Source organism: Stomoxys calcitrans, chromosome 5 (assembly GCF_963082655.1).
Source record: "Stomoxys calcitrans chromosome 5, idStoCalc2.1, whole genome shotgun sequence".
Taxonomy (NCBI): domain Eukaryota; kingdom Metazoa; phylum Arthropoda; class Insecta; order Diptera; family Muscidae; genus Stomoxys; species Stomoxys calcitrans.
The window spans coordinates 55,494,386-55,515,141 of NC_081556.1; the positions used below are offsets into that span (position 1 = coordinate 55,494,386).

A 20,756-nucleotide genomic window follows, 5' to 3' on the forward strand; every position below is an offset into this window, starting at 1 on the left:
GATATCCATCTTTTTTTTAACCCAAAATGCAAGATCTTGACTTGCATGACATGTGATTTCAACATTCGGGGCCGGTCAATTGGCATCCTAGATCGTGCGATTTAACGCCTTTAGACTATTTTTTTTTTTTGGCTATGTTAAAGCACATGTCTATACAGACAAGCATGCTTCAATTGATCCATTGGAAGACAATGAAGCAATTATTTGTGAGATACCGGCCGAAATGTTGGAAAGAGTATGCCAAAATTGGACTAAGCGGACTATTTTAGGGGCATTCACGACCAAAATTTGCATGATATAATCTTCAAATATTAAATTATATGGACCGTACTATGAATTCAAATTAAGATTTCATATTTTTTTTAATTTTATGTGTTTTTTAACATTCCTATATCTTTTAAAAAATCACTTTCTTGCAATTGAAGAAGTCTTTCAGATGTTTATTACTAAGCATAGAAGCCATAGGCTTGAAATGCCGACTGAACCCCACAATGAACCATTGGCATAGGAAAGAAGGGTCAGGATGATTCTTACAAATAACTTATGGAGTGATCTGTGTCTCAAAAACCCTGAGGGATCGCAGAATGGAAATCTGACTTTGGAAGTTTTCATTTGCCAAAGCCAAGTTTGCAGTTTTGATACTTGACTTATGTTTTTATACCCATCAACGATAGATGGGGCACATTCATATTGTCCTTCCATTTGTGACATCCATTTCCAACCCTACAAAGAACATTTATTCTTAACAGTCCTTAAATTCTAAGACGGTCTAGCCAACTGCGTACGTCCGTCACAGATAATTCTTAATACCATACCAGGTTGAACCGGAGAAGCGGCAGCGCTTAGCATGCCCGCCTACGAAGCAGAACGTGAACATCAGAATAAAATTTTCAGGGGCGGTTATCCCCTTATAAATGCTAGTTACACCCAGTGTGAGAAAATCGGAAACAATTAGTAAAAAATATGCCGCGTACTATCTAGTAATTAAAATATGTTGAAAATCAGACCACAAACAAAGCCGCCACGAAATTTCGAAACTCTAAGGTGACCTGTTAAGGGGCCTGCCAAAAGGCGTCGGGACAAACTAGGGCCTTGTAATTTTGCACAAGATCTCACTTAAACCTCAGCTCTAACTATTTCAAAGAGATATTTCTACCCGTCCGCACACGCCACATTTATATCGAGCTTGGCTGAAATTTTGGAAGTAGCGTTTTGTAACGACTCTGAACAACTGTGCTGGGTATTTTCTTAATCGATACAAAACCTGATAGAGCTGCCATATTTTACGAGGTGTTTTGTTTTGACTTCTAATAACTGTCTAATAACTACCAAATCGGTCCATAACCTGATATAGCTGCCATATAATCCGATCTCCCGATTTGACTTCTTGAGCCTCTACAGGACGCAATTGTTATACTATTTGGTTGAAGTTTGTTACGACTTGGTGTTTTGTTACGACTTCCAACAATTATGCAGAGCATAGTCCAAGCCAATCCATAACCTGATAAAGCTGTCATATAAACCGACTTTTTGTCCTGAATTTTTAAGTTTGTAGAGGGCGTAATAATAATTCGATTTGGCTGAAATTTTGCATGAGGTGTTTCGTTTTGACTCCTAATAACTGTGCCAAGTATGGTTCAAATTAGTCCATTATCTGATAAAGCTGCAACACAATCCCTCTCCCGATTGAACTTATTGAGTTACTAGAGGGGGATATTCTTATCCGATTGTGCTGAAATTTTGCATGTGTCGTTTTGCTGTGATTTTTAACAACTGTGCCTAGTATGGTTCAAATCGGAACATAATCTGATATAGCTCCCATATAAACTTTTTGAGCCTCTGGAGGGCGCAGTGATTTTCGACAACTGTGCCAAGTATGGTCCAAATCGGAACATAACCTGATATAGCTCCCATATAAAAGTTCTGAGCCTTATTATTATAAACATGGTATTTTTGTATGATTTTAAAACGACAAGGTAAGGATGATCCTTTCCAGTCCAGTCATTCAAAGAAATTAGCACTTGCGATCCATGGTGGAGGGTATATAAGATTCGTTTAGGCCGAATTAGTTTAGTTTAGTCGCCATATGAACCGCTCTCCCGATATTGCGATTACGCTGAAGTTTGGCACAATGAACTGTGTTGTCGCTTCCACATTCGTGCCGAGTATGGTCCAGATCGTTCTATTTTGTATATAGTTACCGTGTATCGATCTCCCTACTTGAGATCTAAAGGCCATAAACGGCGCAAGTGTTACCCGATTTTGCTTAAATCTGGTGTTGTCATTTGTGTGAGACTCTACTACAGCCGTGTCGAGCATGGTCTAGATCGGGGTTTTATTTCGATGTAGCTGACATAATTACTGATCTCCCGATATAAGTTATTGAAGGCATAAAAGAAGCCAATATGAAATTGTTTTACATTGAGTCTTGTTAGACCCTTCGACGTCTCTTTGGTTGAGATCGAGTCATATTTGGCCACCTGCTATAGGTTCACGAATGGTGAAATATTTAGAGGATTTTGACGAAATATGGTGATAAATATGTTTATATGCGAGATCATGGGTATCCAAAGTACGACCAGGCTGAACATTCCGTTTGACACCCATCGAAAAATTGATATGGGACCTTATAAAGTGCATATATTCTCGATCGTCCTGACAATCTGGGTTGAACTAGCCATGTCCGTCCGTCGGTCTGACTGTCTGTCGAAATCACGATAGCGTTCGAACGAATGAAGGCTTCCTCGTAGGTATCCTGCATCTTCGTAGGTTGTTGAGGTTTGTTAATTAGTCTTGTCGCTTCAAGCTTGCATGTAGATAACCGCTCTCCCGATTGGCTTCTTGAGACCCTACAAGCCGTAAATATTATCCGATTTTGCTGAAATTGCGAACGGAGTATTTTGTTATGACTTCTCATAACCGTGCTAAGAGCGGCCCAATTCGGTTTATATCCCGTTATTGCTCCCATATAAACTTATCTCCTGATTTGACATCTTTAGCCCCTAGAATCCGCAATTATCGATCCGTCCCGATTTGGCTGAAATTTTGTACGTAGTGTTCTATAATGTCTTTCAACATCCAGGGTAAGTATTGTCCAAATCGGTCTCCCGATTAGATGGGATCTGCCGATTAGACTTCTACAGTCCTAGAAGTTTCAATTTTTGCCAGATTATGCTGAATTTTGGTACATAAACTACTCATAAGCCCTTCAAGTTAATTTGAGTAAATTTTAGGTGGTGGGTTCCCAACATTCGGTCCTGCCGAACTTAACATATTTGTACTTGTTATTTGTTTTTATTCCACACCATAGTTCTGCTGCTTAAATGGCTTGAGTGCTGTTTCGTAAACCGTTTATATTGACCACGTTTGCAAATGAAAATAAATAAAAATTTCCAAAATTTTCCCTTAACAAACCCCATGCGATATTGCTCACGTATCTATAGCTTATAATGAAGAGTCAAAAGGCAAGTTTGAAACGTGTCATTAGCGAGACAGAAAATGAATAGTGTGGTTGTGGTGCGTGTGTGTATTTGCACTAGTGTGCCCATATTGTCGATGTCTGCTACTGCCAATGGCAGCCAAATGATAATGCAATCTTCAATTAAATTTAGTTTTTAGCAACAACAAAAAAATCCACTTCGTACAAGCGTTCCCATCTCACTGGCATGCATTTTATTCCTCTAAAATATTGCTTCAGTTACTTGTGCAGGGAAATGAAAAACGCTCTAGGCCCTTGTCGGTTGCCATTATTTGCTCTTTTCGGAGAATGTCAAAACGAGAACATATTAAAATTCGAACTTGCCAAAAATCAAATTTCGCTTTGTTAATTTTGACAAAGCTCATGTAGAAGGCAACGCCTTCAATGAAAGGCAGCAGTGAAGGCGTTTGGGGTTCGCAAATCACATCGTATGTAATATTGAAAAACTTTGTTAGTTGTGTTATTAGTTTTCCCTGCTTCTTTCCGCTGTTTGCCATATGTATCTAACACTTGCTTATTTAAAATAGAAAAAATGTGAATTGAAGCATAGATACACCAAGGACAAGCGAAAAACAAACAAAATGAGATCTGCATAATTCACTATGTTTATTTTTCTAAAGACTACACCGAAAGTACAGTCAATCAATATTTTTTTTTTGTTTTTAGCAACCACTGCTAGATGTTGGCATGATTTAAGCAGCAGATTGAATTGTTTATTTTTTGTTCATAGGTAGATCCGTCACAAACTCCAATGTTGACAACCCCACTAATATACACAGAGGCTTACAATCTAAAATTGGCCAAAATTGGTTAAAATTTTGGATACAGCTTCCATATAAACCGTTCAATATATTTGGATTGCAAAGGTCACTTACACCGTTCTATAACCACACTATATCCGAAAGACCCCAATGTTTTGTTTATTCTACGACCATTTGTTGACTGACATATTACAGTTGCTATTGAATATATAAGTGATTCAACCAATATATAATCCAAATTAAGCATACGTATTTCCTTTAAAACAAAAATTAGATGTCTCTAAAATTTATGAAATCATAAATACTTTTTCATAGAGTTTGTTTTAGGCAATTTCATTTTTGCTGCAAATTGAATGGATTTTGGTGTGTACTGCATCTGCGTGTTTTCCCCAACTAGACATCCTTCTCCAGTTTGGCTCAGATCGGTCCAGATTTGGATATAGCTGCCATATAGACCAATTTCTCGATATAAAGTTATGGGTCCATAAAAGCCGCATTTATTGTCCGATTTTGCCGAAATTTAGGATTGTGAATTGTGTTAGGCCCTTTAACATTTTGCCTCAATTTTGCTCAGATCAGTCTAGATTTGGATATAGCTGCCATATAGACCGATCGCTCGATTTAAGGTTTTTGGGCCCATAAAAGCCGCATTTGTTGACCGATTTTGTCTAAACTTGGGACAGTGAGTTCACTTAGGCTCTTCGAAAACTTTCTGCAATTTGGCCCAGATCGGTCCATATATCCAAATCTGAAACGATCTGGGCCAAATTAAAGAGGGCTATCGAAGGGCCTTAAACAACTCATTGTTTCAAATTTCGGCGAAATCGGACAATAAATGCGCCTTTTATGGGCCCAAAACCTTAAATCGGCCGTTCTCTCGATTTAAGGTTTTGGGCCCATAAAAGGCGCATTTGTTGTCTGATTTCGCCGAAATTTGGAACAATGAGTTGTTTTAGGTCCTTCGATAGCCCTCTTCAATTCGGCCCAGATCGTTACAGATTTGGATATAGCTGTCATATAAACCGATCTCTCGATTTAAAATCTTGGCATAAAAGGCATATTTATTGCCCAAATTCGCTGAAATTTGACACAGTGAGTTGTGCTAGGCTTTTCGACATCCGCGTCGTATATGGTTCAGATCGGTCTATATTTATAGATACCAAAAAGACCAATATTTGTTCTACAAAATTGAGCAATGGCTTGTTCTTATTAAACCACTCAATATCCGTGTCAAATATAGTCCAAATCGGACCATATTTCGATGAAGCTGCTATGGGGGCATAAATTATGCATTTTTCACTGGATTTTGATGAAAGGTGGTATACCCGAGGTTAAGGGATTCTAAAGTTCAGCCCGACCGAACTTAACGCCTTTTTAACAACATTTTCTGTGATATTGTCATGTCCATGAGACTTATTAGTTTTCAATGCTTTTGTTTCACGCTCAACTTCTTTAGGTGTTGTATGTTTAAGTGGTAAACCCATTTGACATGACGATTCTAAAAAAGTTTGTGTATCCTCTCTGTCTTTATGCATGTTGAAATTGTGCGGAATGGATATGTCACTAAAGTGAATACTTTTTTCGGTTTTATTTGATTTGTTTGCAGAATTGCATTTTCCAACGCAACGCTTAAAAACGAAGCTAAACGCTCATTCTGTCTTGGCTTTCACTCCCGCGTCTATCGTTTGTAGCAGTTTTAGTAGTTCCAGCAATATCATATACGTTTGTATTTGTTCTAGTGGTGTCCGATGAAGCAAGGGCTGACATACGCATTAAACGCTTGTCACGGATCGTAAAACTGGATAGTTCTTGGTAGTCCATCTTCTTCTGTTTCTGCTCTTCCGTCTTATTTCTTAATCGCTTATCTCTTGCGAGGTCCTAGCCTCCTCATTAGTAGCTGAAGTTCCAAGACGCTGCAAGGCAGTTTATCTCCTGAATGAATGCATAAATCTAGGTTCAACCGTTAGACCCCCGCTTCGCGACATGATTGTTACCTCTCACGGGGGTATCGAATTGCACTTAAGTCCCCAATATATTTTACAGATAATTGTTTTGAAGAAAAACAACTCACTGATTCAAATTTCAGAGAAATTCGGTACGAAATGCAGCTTTTATGGGTTCCAGACCTTTAAACGGCAGATCGGTTTATATGGCAGCTATGTCTAAATATAGTTCGATCTGAACCATATTTGGGGCGGATGTCTGGAGGCTTAAAACAACCCACTGTTTCAAATTCCAGAGAAGTTGGATAAAACATGAAGCTTTTATGGCCTTCAGACCCTTTATTGGCAGATCGATCTATATAGCAGCTATATCCAAATATTGTCCAATTTGGCCCGTTCCAGAACTTAACCAGCATGCATCAAAAAGACGTATCTCTGCCGAATTGCAGCTCAGTATCAACATTTTTGAAGGCTGTATAGTGATTACAACAAACGGATAGACACACGGACATCGTTAAATCGTCTTAGAATTTTACGACGATCCGAAATATTCATACTTTGTAGGGTCGGAAATTGATATTTCGATGTGTTGCAAACGGAATAACTAAAAGAATATACCGCCTAACCTATGGTGGTGGGTATTAAAAATACTACACAGATAAAAGCCCAAAATTTAAGTTTTTTCTATATTTGTAGGATTTTAGGAAAGAAAACGAGCCAAAGAACCAAAACTTTGGTTTAAATTTTTTCCAAATTTCGATCGCTGATTGTTTCTGGTTTTACTACTCAGATGACGGTTTAATAACTTTTTGAGTGTAGCTAAAAAACACCCTGTATGGAGCTTCTTGGTTTATTATAAAACTCGCTGTCCAATATTAGTTTGTCTAACAAATATAATGCGGTGTATGCACATTCGTGTCTTTGTGTGTGTTTGTTCTTCAGACAACATTTCATCTTACACTTCTCTTTCGTTCCTTATTTGTTTCCTCATTCAAGTTTCCACAAAGTCGTCGTCAAAGTTTATTTATATGCGTGCATTTACATATGTAAACATATACATATTTTAAAATTATCCTTATGTATTTGTTGCTTTTTTATTTTTTTGTTTGTTCTCTTGAAAACGAAAATTACAAAAACACGCACATACTCTCATGTCATGCTAAAAGCAAAGACTAACTATAAAAGGATAAATTCTAAGGCAGACCACATGGGCTGTTTCGATGCGCACACATACATACACACACACACACACTTCTGGCGGCCGTGTTTCATATGAGTTGTGGCTATAGGCTTACCTCAATTCAAATTCATATGTCTGTGATGGCGGTATTCACTTTTTACACAAAGACATCAAAGTCAATATTTCTATTGACATCCCTCCTCCCATACCTACTCAAACGCACTTGTCTTTGGCTGTAGCTAGTGTGCGTACTTTGTTTTTCGTTCATTGTCCTTCCCATATGGGGTATTTTACTCATTTGCCAATATCTATGGAAAGAATTGCTCCAAAGAAAATTCTACATCACACAAAAAATAATTTCTTATGGCATTCAAAAAGTGTGTATACACAAATGGAATAGGTTCTTACCAGGCTAATAACATATGGATGTATAGGCCTTGCAAAAATATCAAGCCTTATATATAATGTGAAATGTGGTTTGTTGTCAGAACAGACACAATGAACTTGTTTGAGTGCACAATTGAAAAAACGTAGAATTTCTAAAGAGAAATGAGTTTTCTATGCAATAGAGAAGAAAAAAGGTCTATGCAAATCCTAGCTTACGATATTTAAATGCTGTGCTTTCTGAATGACCACGACCTAATCACCTTGGAAATGTTTGCCAAACTTAGCTTACATTCGCAGTTTCACATAAGTGTGGAGTATCGTTTTTCCCACTAAAGAACATGAAATGTATGGGAACACTCACATATTGGTTCAATCCAAACTTGGAGTGATCTATATAATTGCTAAATTTGCTTACAGCAAAGTTGTAATTTTTGTTATCCTTCGGATTATTTGAAAAGATTTTTTTGTAAAAGCTTCTGTGACGACAAAAAGAGATTTGAAGGTCTTCACACCAACTACGCTTTTTTTGCAATGTAAACTTAACAAGTAAAAAGGCGTTAAGTTTGTGTCGGGCCGAACTTTGGATAACCACCACCTCGGCTTTATATGTAAACCACCTTTCGTCAACAACTCACTGTCCCAAATTTCAGCAAAATCGGACATAAAGTGCGCCTTTCATGGGCCCAAAACCTTAAATCGAGAGGTCGGTCTATATGACAGCTATATCCAAATCTGAACCGATCTGCGCCATATTAAAAAAGTATGTCGAGGGACTTAACTTAACTGGCTGTCCCAAATTTCGGCGACATCGGACAATAAGTGCGCCTTTTATGGGCCCAAAACCTTAAATCGAGAGATCGGTCTATATGGCAGCTATATCCAAATCTAGACCGATCTGGGCCAAATTGAAGAAAGATGTCGAAGGGCTTAACACAACTCACTGTCCCTAATTTTGGCAAAATCGGTCAATAAATGCGCATTTTATGGGCCCAAAACCTTAAATGGAGAGATCGGTCTATATGGCAGCTACATCCAAATCTGATCCGATCAGGGCCAAATTGTCGAAAGATATCGACGATGCCTAAAACAACTCACTGTTCGAAATTTCAGTGAAATCGGATAATAAATGTGGCTTTTATGGTCCCAAGACCCTAAATCGGCGGATCGGTCAATATGGGGGCTATATCCAAATCTGTACTGATCTTAACCAAATTGAAGTAGATTGTCGACTGGAGTAAAACAACTCACTGTCTTAAATTTCAGCAAAATCTGTTAATAATTACCCGCACTTTAATTATAAGAATTTTATATTCTTGTTGTGCGGGTGTAAATAAATAAATTACAAATATTAAATCTGGCTAAGACCCTAAATCGGCGGATCGGGCTATATGGGGGCTATATCAAGATATAGCCCATCTACGAACTTAACCTGGTTATGGACAAACAAGAATCTGTGCAAGGTTTCAGCACAATATCTCGATTTTTAAAGACTGTGGCTTGATTTCAACAGAGAGACGGACGGACATGGCTAGATCGTCTTAGATTTTTACGCTGATCAAGAATACGTTTACTAGGGTTGCCCAAAAAGTAATTGCGGATTTTTCATATAGTCGGCGTTGACAAATTTTTTTCACAGCTTGTGACTCTGTAATTGCATTCTTTCTTCTGTCAGTTATCAGCTGTTACTTTTAGCTTGCTTTAGAAAAAAGTGTAAAAAAAGTATATTTGATTAAAGTTCATTCTAAGTTTTATTAGAAATGCATTTACTTTCTTTTAAAAAATCCGCTATTACTTTTTGGGCAACCAAATATATAGGGTCGGAAATGGATACTTCGATGTGTTGCAAACGGAATGACAAAATTAATATGCCCCCATCCTTCGATGGTGGGTATAAAAACGGATACAATCCGCAACAGCCAACATTTGTTCATTTTTATTTTGAGGACCAGCAGCTTTGTTTAAATGAGGATATGTATTAGGCTGTAACGCAATAATTTTTTGTAAGAAATTTATGGAGAAACTTGTCAAACTTCTCACATATCAATGATTGCTTTTCGATTTATGTTTAACCTCAATGATAAGGGACCGAGTCCGAACGGTGTGCCGCAATGTGACACCTCTTTGGAAGAAGTTTGTACATGACCGCCATACCAAATAGTTCAGTAGCTCACAAAAATCGCCAGCATTCAAACCCAGTTGTTTAGCATTATAGCGGACATGCTAACCTCTGCACTATGGTGGCCTCCCGAGAAACTTTATATTTAATATTAAATTTTGAAAAAAATTATTCATTGCTAATTTCCAACAAAATTTTTGCTTTCCGCTAAGTTCCATTACACCATAACAACGTAGATTTCCAAATACCTATGCACTAGCACAAAAGGTAAAATATGTTTCGCATACCAAAAACATGGTAAATTGTTTTAATCCTTTTTTGTCAGTCTCTCTATTTGTGGCCTACATTGGCATAGAGCCTCACAATGCAGCAGAGTACAAGGATATATAAAAATGAGCACATACCAGCACACATTGTGACCACTCAGTGTCGGAATTCAAAAGGGGTTTTTTATGCAAGGCCTTTTTGAATAAATATTTTCAAAATTCATTCCAAAGCTAACAGAGACACAACATTTCCGAATAACCCACCACAGGTGCTTAAACATGAGTGACCAACACAAAAAAGCGAACAAGGCAGACATAGCTAAATCGAATCAAGAATTAAACTAACCCGCTCGGTATACAATAGGTATAACAATAGGTCTAGGGTTTCCCTTTTTGGTGATGCCAGGTATAATGAGTCAATCTCAAGTGAGAAATTACATTATTGCTTTGGGATAATGTGGCGTATGAGAAACATATGGTAGATATAAAAACGTATACGCACCCTATTTCATTTACGAAGGCAGTGTTCCGTTGATAAAAATAGGAAATAGCCTTTCAATTTGTATACTTTCCACAATAGGATGTGAGTGTACTAACTTCGTCATTCTGCTTGCAACACCTCCAAATAGTGGTCTTGATTGACATAACATCATTCTGTCTGTCTAAAGTGAACTTACTTTCAAACGAGTGAGGCTAGATTTTTGAAATTTCGAGATTGCGGGTGGGCCGTATCAGTCCAAGATTAGTTCTTATTGGAGCTTGTTCGATCAGCAGGACTGTAGGAAGATTTCTTAAGAGCATATTCTCTTTTTACGACCCTCTTAGGAGCTTTTTCGCATTGTTCGGATATATAAATATATAGAGAGAGACCAAAACGAAGCCTCGCAGCAACTCCAGTTAATTTTCGCCTACCCACATCCTAACAATCATTACTTATGCTCACCACCGTAGGATAGGGGGTATAATCATTTAGTCATTCCGTTTGCAACACATCAAAATATCAATTTTCGATCCTAAAAAGTATATATATTTCGGATCGTTGTAAAATTCTAAGACGATTTAATGATGTCCACGTGTCTGTCCGTCTGTCTGTCTATCCGTATATCCGTTCGTCTGTTGTAATCACTCCAAAGCTTTCAAAAATTGAGATATTGAGCTGCAATTCAGCATAGATACGTCTTTTTGCTTTATGATGGTTAAATTCTTGAACGGGCTAAATCGGACTATATTTAGATATAGCTGCTATATAGACCGATCTGCCGATAAAGGGTCTAATTCCCAAAAATGCTTTATTTTTCATCCGATTTTGCTGAAATTTGAAACAGTGAGTAGTTTTAGGCTACCCAATAACTGACTCCAATATGGTTCAGATCGGACTATATTTAGATATAGCTACCATATAGACCGATTTCCCGATAAACGGTCTGAAGACCATAAAAGCTTTATTTATTACCCGATTTCGCTGAAATTTGCAACAGTGGGTTATTTTGAGCTTCCTCACACCTGACCTAAATAGGGATTAGATCGTTCCATATCCGATTTCGCTGAAATTTGGAATAGCTCGAAGTTTTAAGCCTCCCAACATCCAACCCAAATATGGTTCCAATCGGACTATATTTAGATATAGCTGCCATACAGATCAATCTGCCGATAAGAAGTCTGATGCCCATAAAAGCTTTATTTTTTACTTGATTTCGCTGAATTTTGTTTTGAGCCTCCCGATATCCGACTTTAATATAGTTCAGATCGCTTTACATATGTATATGCGGATGACATATGTCTTTTTTATCCGTACAAGTCCACGACCGTGGTTAAAACTTATATGGAACGAGATTCTGCATTAATTTTTGAGTATATGCGACTGAACAAATTGTTTATAAATAGAAAGAAAACTAAATTAATCAGATTTAAACCATACCCTGGCCATAATATGGACTTTAGCATCACTGTGGATGGAGAAACTATAAACGAAGTGAATGTTGTCAAATATTTGGGCATATATATGCAGTCAAACCTTAACTGGAATCATCACATAAATCAGCTAAAGTTGAAAATATCTCCAGCACTTGGATTGTTGTATAAGTTCAAATACAAGTTCGACGAAAGAACCAAATATCTAATTTATCAAACATTAATACAGAGCCATCTTAACTATTTGGCTGTGGTCTATGCATACAGGAACACAGGCGAGTTAAAATCATTGCAAAGGCTTCAAAACAAAGCTCTGAAAACTGTTGCAAACTTACCATTACTTTATCCCACCGTTTCATTATACGACAATGTTTTTCCAACTATTTTGCCAATTCATGGAATTTATAAGTTGCAGCTTCTTCTGTACGTATATAAATGCATTCACCACATAGGGCACCACACAATTGAATTTAATCTAAACCAAGTTTCATTCAACACCCGCAACAATCAACAGCTGAGAGTAGCATTGTGCCGCACAGAGACCACAAAACAGAGAGTAGAATATTCTGGCAGTCATGAGTTTAATGATATACCGAGCGATATAAAGTCTAACCCAATTTCAATTTTTAAAAGATTGCTAAGGAATTACCTTAAAACACAAACTGAAACACTTTTGTAAATTAAATTAATTTTCTTCTAATAAGATAATTAACCTTTAACATCGTTTAATTTATTACTGATCAAACATTGTATTAAAATAATTGAATTTTGTTATTTTGCCAACTAGCCTCTATTATGCCTAATGGCGCTGAGGCGTTTATAAAAACTAATTGTAAGTTTTATAACGTATAAGTAAAAAATAAAAATAAATAAATAAATAAAATATAGTTGCCAAAAAGGCCAATATTTAGTTCTACAGTAACTTATATTTATTAGACCACTCAATGTCCGTGCCGAATTGTGACAAAAGGGCCGGCCGAACTTTATGCCTTTGAGGTGAAACTTTACACAGCAGGATAAGTTCGAAGGTGATAAGGCCCCCATATGGACAGATCTTCCAATAAAAGGTATTACGCCCTTAATGGAGCATTTATTATATCATAGATCGAACGCGTAATGAAAGCCGCTTGAAATCTTGCACAAACACTTCTTATTGATGTTGGTCGTTGCACTTTTAGGATTGCAATTGTGCCAATCGCTTCAAATTTGGATATAACTCCCATAAAATGCGGTCCTTTGACTTGACTTCGTGAAAAGCTAGAAGACCCAACTATCATCCGATTACTCTAACATTTGTGCCAAAATGGTTCATGTCGGTCTATAACCTGATATAGCTCCCATATAAACCTGTCTCCTGAATTAACATCTTGAGCCCCCAGAAGCCCTAATTTGTGTCCGATTTGTCTAAAATTTTGTACGATGTGGTTTTTCCAAAGTAGTATCCAAATATACAATAACCTGATATACAATAGTTCCCAAATAAAGCGATCTCCCGATTTGAAATCTTGAGCCCCAATAAGACGCAATTTTTATCGGATTTGTATCAAATTTTGCATAATGACTTCTACTATGGTCTCCAACATCCAACCCAAGCAGGGCCCGAATCTTTCGATAACCTGATTTAGCTTCAATATCATAGCAATTCTTATCCATTATTCTTTGTTTACCTATAAAGGAATACTGGACAAAGAACTTGAAATCCGGTCCGGCCAAACATTGCACGCTCTTACTTGTTCTTCTTTATTATGTTTCTAAACTTAGGTTAGGTTATGTTTAAGTGGCAGTCTGCCATCAGACTCACTTAGACGTTTTCGTCCATTGTGATACCACAGGAACAGAAGAAGAAAGATGCCTTCTAGTTCCTACCGTTAAATCATCCAGATCGCTTTAAAAAGCCCAGTAACTTGCGAATGTTCACATCTGCTAAATCATACAGGTTCTCAACTTGAAATCCGGTCCGGCCAAATATTGCACGCTCTTACTTGTTCTTCTTTATTATGTTTCTAATTACTATAAACTTAGGTTAGGTTAGGTTTAAGTGGCAGTCTGCCATCAGACTCACTTAGACGTTTTCGTCCATTGTCATACCACAGGAACGAAAGAAGGAAGATGCCTTCTAGTTCCAACCGTTGAACCATCCAGATCGCTTTAAAAAGCCCAATAACTTGCTAATGTTCACATCCGCTAAATCATACAGGTTCTCAAAGAAATGAGAACCTTAAGTGGAACTCCGTCTGACTGCCAGTGCGGGACACACACACAGAAGGTGTTCTATGGTCTTTCTTCCTCGATGTCCTCACAGCTTCTGCAAAAGTCGTTGCTGGCAACCTTCAGTCTGTCAGCATGTTTTCCGATTAGACAGCGACCTGTCATGACGGACACAATGACATAGACGTCTGTTCTAGCTAATGACAGCAAAACAGAAGACCACTTCAAGTCTAGATGAGGCCACATAGTTTTGGAACGCTCACAGGCCCCTCTTTGTGATCATCTATCATCCGTTGCCCTTCGGGCCTGGTACTGAAAACTTAGCTTACATGTCGATAGAGGCTTATTTACACATTCCAGTGTTCCTGGAGTGTGTAAGGTAGTTCCTAGTCGCGCAAGCTCGTCCGCTTTAGAATTCCCTGGGATATCTCTGTGGCCCGGCACCCAGAACAGGTGAATTTTGAACTGTTCAGCCATCTCGTTGAAAGATCTGCGACAGTCGAGGGCGGTTTTTGTGTTCAGAAATACTTTCTCCAAGGATTTAATAGCTGCCTGGCTGTCTGAGAAGATATTTATACCAATCGTCGTAAGGACATTGTATCTTAGCCATTCCACAACTTCCTTACTAATAAATAAATAAATGATTCGTTTTCGCGATTTGACTTCTTGAAATTCTAGAGGGAGCGCTTTTTAACCAATTTGTCTGAAATTTTTCACGATGACCTTTAATGCGATTAGGACCCATATAAACTGTTCTCACGATTCTCACTTTTTGAGCAAGTACTGGAAGCATCCTTATCCGGAATATAAACAAGTAAGGACGGACTAAAGCCAGCCCAGACGACCTTTTGATACCCTACACCACTTTGGGTATGCGGGCTTGGTCGACGGAAATAAAACTTACTATAATTTTACATGTAGAATTTCGACCAAAATTCGTACATACTGGAGGAGTCATAGTTATGGAAAATTTTGCGAAGGTCGGTTGATAAGCGCGTTTGCAAAGGCCCTAGAAGTGAAAATCGGGAAATACATATATATGGGAGTTTCATCTGAATCTTAACCGATTTTTTTCCTATTTCAATAGGAAAGATGCCTGTGCCAAATTTGGAAACGATTGTGTTCGGAAGGACAGAAGATAGACTGGCAGAAAGACGGGCGGACTGAAAGGCAGAAGCCTGATCCTTACCTCATTTTGATCAGTCTTTGCCATCGGCGGACTAGTGCGAAAAAGGGTTTTGAAGGCTTTTGTGATAGCATTGACACAATAACAACCCAAGTACTTCACTACTGCTCGATGCATTAAGCTGTGCCAGCATCCTCAAAAAATGTATCTGATCGCCTCCTCGATTGCTCATACTGAATATTTCTAATGACATCCCCCTCTATATCCTAACAGCCCGCTTGCTCTTAGAGAGTATTAATTTCTATAGCTGAAATAACTGCTACACGGTTCACTTAATAGTCTGACAAGAATGATGAAAGGCCCTAAGTTTGAATGCACAACTTGTTAAAGGCCTGAACAGACATTAATTCCAGACCATACAAACCATCACCTAACACATACAGCGGCTATTCATTCATCTCGCGCATTTTTCTGCATCCTTGCACTTCATGCAGTCGATATAATTTAAATTGTATATGTAAATGTTGTGGCCACGCGCCACATGTGTATTTGAGCCTATTTGTTTGAGGAAGTGTGAGCGTGTGGTTTGCTTGACGCAAGCCAGCAATTCACTGGCCAAAAATTCGCATGTGGTTGGCCAAACGTTATTAAAACAACAAAAGATTATAAACAAAAGCTTTAACTGGCCAAAATGGTGGTGGCGGTCACTTTGTAAACGTGCTACCAATACGGTAGCTGGCCCCGTTAGGCCGTCAGTGATGGGAGCCCAAATGGTTGGCTATTCAAACAAAAGCATTGATTCTCCAAGGTAGGGTGGAGGAGGAGTTGACTTAAATGCAGTGCAATCTATTAAATACTTTGAGTCGAAATTAAATATCACGAATGGAGATATTGATGAATAAAATTTCCGTTTTGTGGTCTTTCAATTGCAGATATCATTAAAGGCACAATTGTTGTATAGAATGTTAGCAGTGTTGTTATTGAGTCATATTGCCCATTGAGCATTTCCATTGTCCCATCATTACTTTTCAGGCAGGGTTGTATGATTGAAAACTTTTTGATTTTTTGTCGCACTTCAAATAGATCAAAGTCTGGAGAGATTTTGATTACCTTTGGAGGCCTTTAGGATATAGGCCACATTCAGCGATTATGGATTACAAGGTTAGTGTACAAATATAGAACCTACCCCTGACTACACATTTCTGAAGAAATTTTCGACGGACAACCTTGACAACCCTGGATCACTATTTCAGTCTATATATCAGCTATATCTCAATACTATATTATATTCAATTAAATATCATGTAATCTGTGAAAAATTATCATTCCAAATTTCGTCGAAATCAAAAGAAAAGTTGGCCTCAATGAGCCAACTTTTAAGCAAAATTTTCAATAAATTTTTGCGTGGACAATTTTTGTTGATGTAGTTGTCGCTTATCTCCGATCTCTTCACAGCCAGTCATTGCTTCGACTTTTAATAAAGTTTGCCAAGAAATAAAATGGATAATTAAACGTTTTTGCTGATTAAGTGTACACAGTGCGTGCATGACATACAATTTGCATGCAATCATTCGCTTAAAGTCACGGAAACGAGGCAAATCCAATGCGAATTTTCATTTTTTTTTTTTCGGTTTCTTACAACACGAAGCGCAGATAATACCCAATAAAATTAAAGAGCAGAAGAAAAGCAGACAAGTGAAGTTTGATTAAAAAAACGACAAGCAAACAATTGGCAGAAGTGCAATTACTAAATTGCTAAAAAAAATGTTAAAACGTAAATTTAAATGGAGAGAGTTGTATCGAAATTGGCCTTTTACAGAAGGCACGGCATTTTATATGAACATGTAATCATTTTTGAGTACTGCAAGTTTTTGCAAATTTGCCGCTGAACATTCCATTAAGGCAAGCTCTTCACATAACAATGAGAGTTGTCCTATTCAAGTTTAAGCTCAATCATTAAGGTCTTCTTTTTATAGCGCGAGTTCGAACGTGTTGCCGCAGTGCGACACCTATTTGCGGAGAAGTTTAAACATGGCATAGTACATAGTACAGCATTACGAGATGATAACAACAGCTGACAATGTCTGATGTTCTTACCAGAATTCGAACCCAGGCGTTCTGCGTCATAGGCGGACATGCTAACCTCTGCACTATGGAAGCCTCCATTTTAAACCTCTATATAAATATATCCATATTCCTGCATCCTTCCATATAGGGTATTTGTATGGATTTAATTTTTTTTATACCCACCATATGAGCGGAGGGGGAGTATATGTATTTAATCATTCCGTTTGCAATACATCGAAACATCCATTTTCGAAATGAAATCTCACCGAAATAGGGAGATCGGATTATATATGGGCTTTATCAAAATTTAGTCAGGTATTACCGATCCTATGATGGTGAGTTTAAAACAAGTTAAAGTGCGATAAGTCCGAGCCACCGCGGATGGCATCAGACATGTTATTGTAACGATTTCCTTATATTTTTAGGAGCTATACCAAGCTATGGACCGATATGGAACTTACTTGTTATGGCCGTAGAATTTATAAACAAGTAAAAAGGCGTTAAGTTCGACTTTGGATAACCACCTTTCATCAAATTAAAATTGCATACCTTATGTCCCATAGCAGTTATATCGCAATATGTTCCGATTTGGACCAAATACTAGCAAGTACAAATCATTGTTCAATTGTGTATAACAAAATATTGGTCTTTTTAGTAGCTATATCTAAAAGTAAACCGATCTGAACCACATACAACACGGATGTCGAAAAGCCTAATAATAGTCACTGTGTCAAATTTCAGTGAAATCGGATTATAAATGCGCCTTTTTTGGGGCCAAGACTTTAAATCGAGATATAGGTCTACATGGCAGCTATATCCAAATCTGGACCGATTTGTGCCAAGTTGCAGAAGAACGTCGAAGAGCCTAACATAACGCACTGTCCAATCAGCGAAATCGGACAATAAATGCGCCTTTTATGGTCCCAAAACCTTAAAGCGAGAAGTCGGTCTATATGGCAGCTATATTCAAATCTGGACCGATCTCGGCTAAATTGAAGAAAGACGTCGAAGAGCCCGACGCAACTCACTGTTTAAAATATCAGCGATATCGGGCAATAAATGCGCCTTTTATGGTCCCAAAACCTAAAACCCAGAGATCGGTCTATATGGCAGCTATATCCAAATCTGAACCGATCAGGACCAAATTGGAGAAAGAACTCGAAGCGTCCAAGACAACTCACTGCCTCAAATTTCAGCAAAATCGGGGGATAAATGTGGCTTTTATGGGCATAAGACCCTAAATCGGAGTATCGGTCTATATGGCAGCTATATCCAAATCTGAACCGATCAGGACCAAATTGGAGAAAGAACTCGAAGGGTCCAAGACAACTCACTGTCTCAAATTTCAGCAAAATCGGGTGATAAATGTTGCTTTTATGGGTCTAAGACCCTAAATCGGCGGATCGGTCCATATGGGGGATATATCAAGATATAGTCCGATATAGCCCATCTTCGAACTTAACCTGCTTATGGACAAAAAAATAGAATCTGTGCTAAGTTTCAGCTCAATATCTCTATTTTTAAAGACTGTAGCGTGATTTCAACAAACAGACAGACGGACATGTCTAGATCGTCTTACATTTTAACGCTGATCAAGAATATATATACTTTATAGGGTCGGAAATGGATATTTCGATGTGTTGCAAACGGAATGACAAAATGAATATACCCCCCATACTTCGGTGGTGGGTATAAAAACCTTAAAACAAAAGATTTGCTCTGCTAATAGATATTAAGATATGGTCCGGACCACAATTGAGTTATATGTTGAAGACCTGTGTAAACTGTCAGCCAGTTCGAATAATAATTGCGCCCTCTGGGGCCTCAAGAAGTAAAATAGAGAGATCGATTTATATGGGAGCTGTATCAGGCTATAGACCGATTCAGACCATAATAAACAAGTATGTTGATGGTCATGAGAGGATCCGTCGTACAAAATTTCAGGCAATTGGGATAATAATTGCGACCTCTAGAGGCTCAAGAAGTCAAGATCCCAGATCGGTTTATATGGCAGCTATATCAGGTTATGAACCGATTTGAACCTTATTTGGCACAAGCCTTAAAAGTCAAAATAAAATACGTCATGCTAAATTTCAGCCTAATCGGATAAGAATTGCGTCCTCTATGGACCGATTTGAACCAAACTTGGCACAGTTGTTGGAAATCATAACAAAATACCTCGTGTAAAATTTCATTCTAATCGGATTTTATTCCAATCGGTTTATACGGCAGCTATATCAGGTAAAGGACCGATTTGAACCAGACTTGACACAGTTGTTGGAAGCCATATCGAAACACATCGTGGAGAATTTCATTCCAATCGGATAAAAAATGCGCCCTCTAGAGGCTCAAGAAATCCAAACCCAAGATCGGTTTATATGGCAGCTATATCAAATATGGACTGGTATGGCCCATTTACAATTCCAACCGACCTACAATAATTAGAAGTATTTGTGCAAAATTTCAAGCGGCTAGTTTACTCCTTCGAAAGTTAGCGTGCTTTCAACAAACAGACGGACAGACGGACGGACATGGCTAGATCGACATAAAATGTCACGACGATCAAGAATATATATACTTTATGGGGTCTCAGATGAATATTTCGAGTAGTTACAAACAGAATGACGAAATTAGTATACCCCCATCCTATGGTGGAGGGTATAAAAATACAATGTTTGAAATTTCAGCCCAAATCGGTGTTCGGCGTCCTGGAATACTTAAGTAGTCAAATCGAAAAATTGATTTTTATGGGGACTAAATCGGCTGCTTAACCGATTTAGATCATACTTAGCGTGGATCTGGGAAGTCGAAACAACACTCAAAATGTAAGCCAAATGGTATAATAATTATGCCCTCTAGAGGTTTAAGAAGTCAAATCGAGAGATCAGTTTATATAGGAGCTCTATTCAGTCATGGACTGATTTGAACAATATTTAGCATGGCTTTTGCAAGTCAGTGTAAAATATTAATCGCAAAATTTTAATTAAATGGGGTGGTAATTTTTCTTTTTAGAGGCTCAACAAGTCATACGTGGAGTACGGTTTATGTGGCAGCTAAATCAGGTAATAGCCCGATTTGAACCATACTTGCCACAGTTGTAGGAAATCAAACCAACGCATCACTTACAATTTTGTAACCAAATCAGATAATAATGTCGCCCTTTATAGGTTCAAAGAGTCAAATCGGGTGATCGGCTTTTATGAGAGCTATATCAGGTTATGGACTGCTTTGTACCACTCTATTTAAAGGAAAAAGCAAAACATTATGTGCGCAATTGCAGTCAAAACGAGTGGTAATGACGCCTTCTCTAGAC

At 38.0% G+C, this 20,756-nt stretch overlaps 1 long non-coding RNA gene across 2 annotated transcripts in view; it reads left to right on the forward strand.

The window, feature by feature from the left end:
- Positions 1-20,756, forward strand: part of LOC106084905 (uncharacterized) — a 417,203-nt gene that overhangs the window by 297,008 nt on the left and 99,439 nt on the right. The gene's annotated exons all lie outside the window — the stretch shown is intronic.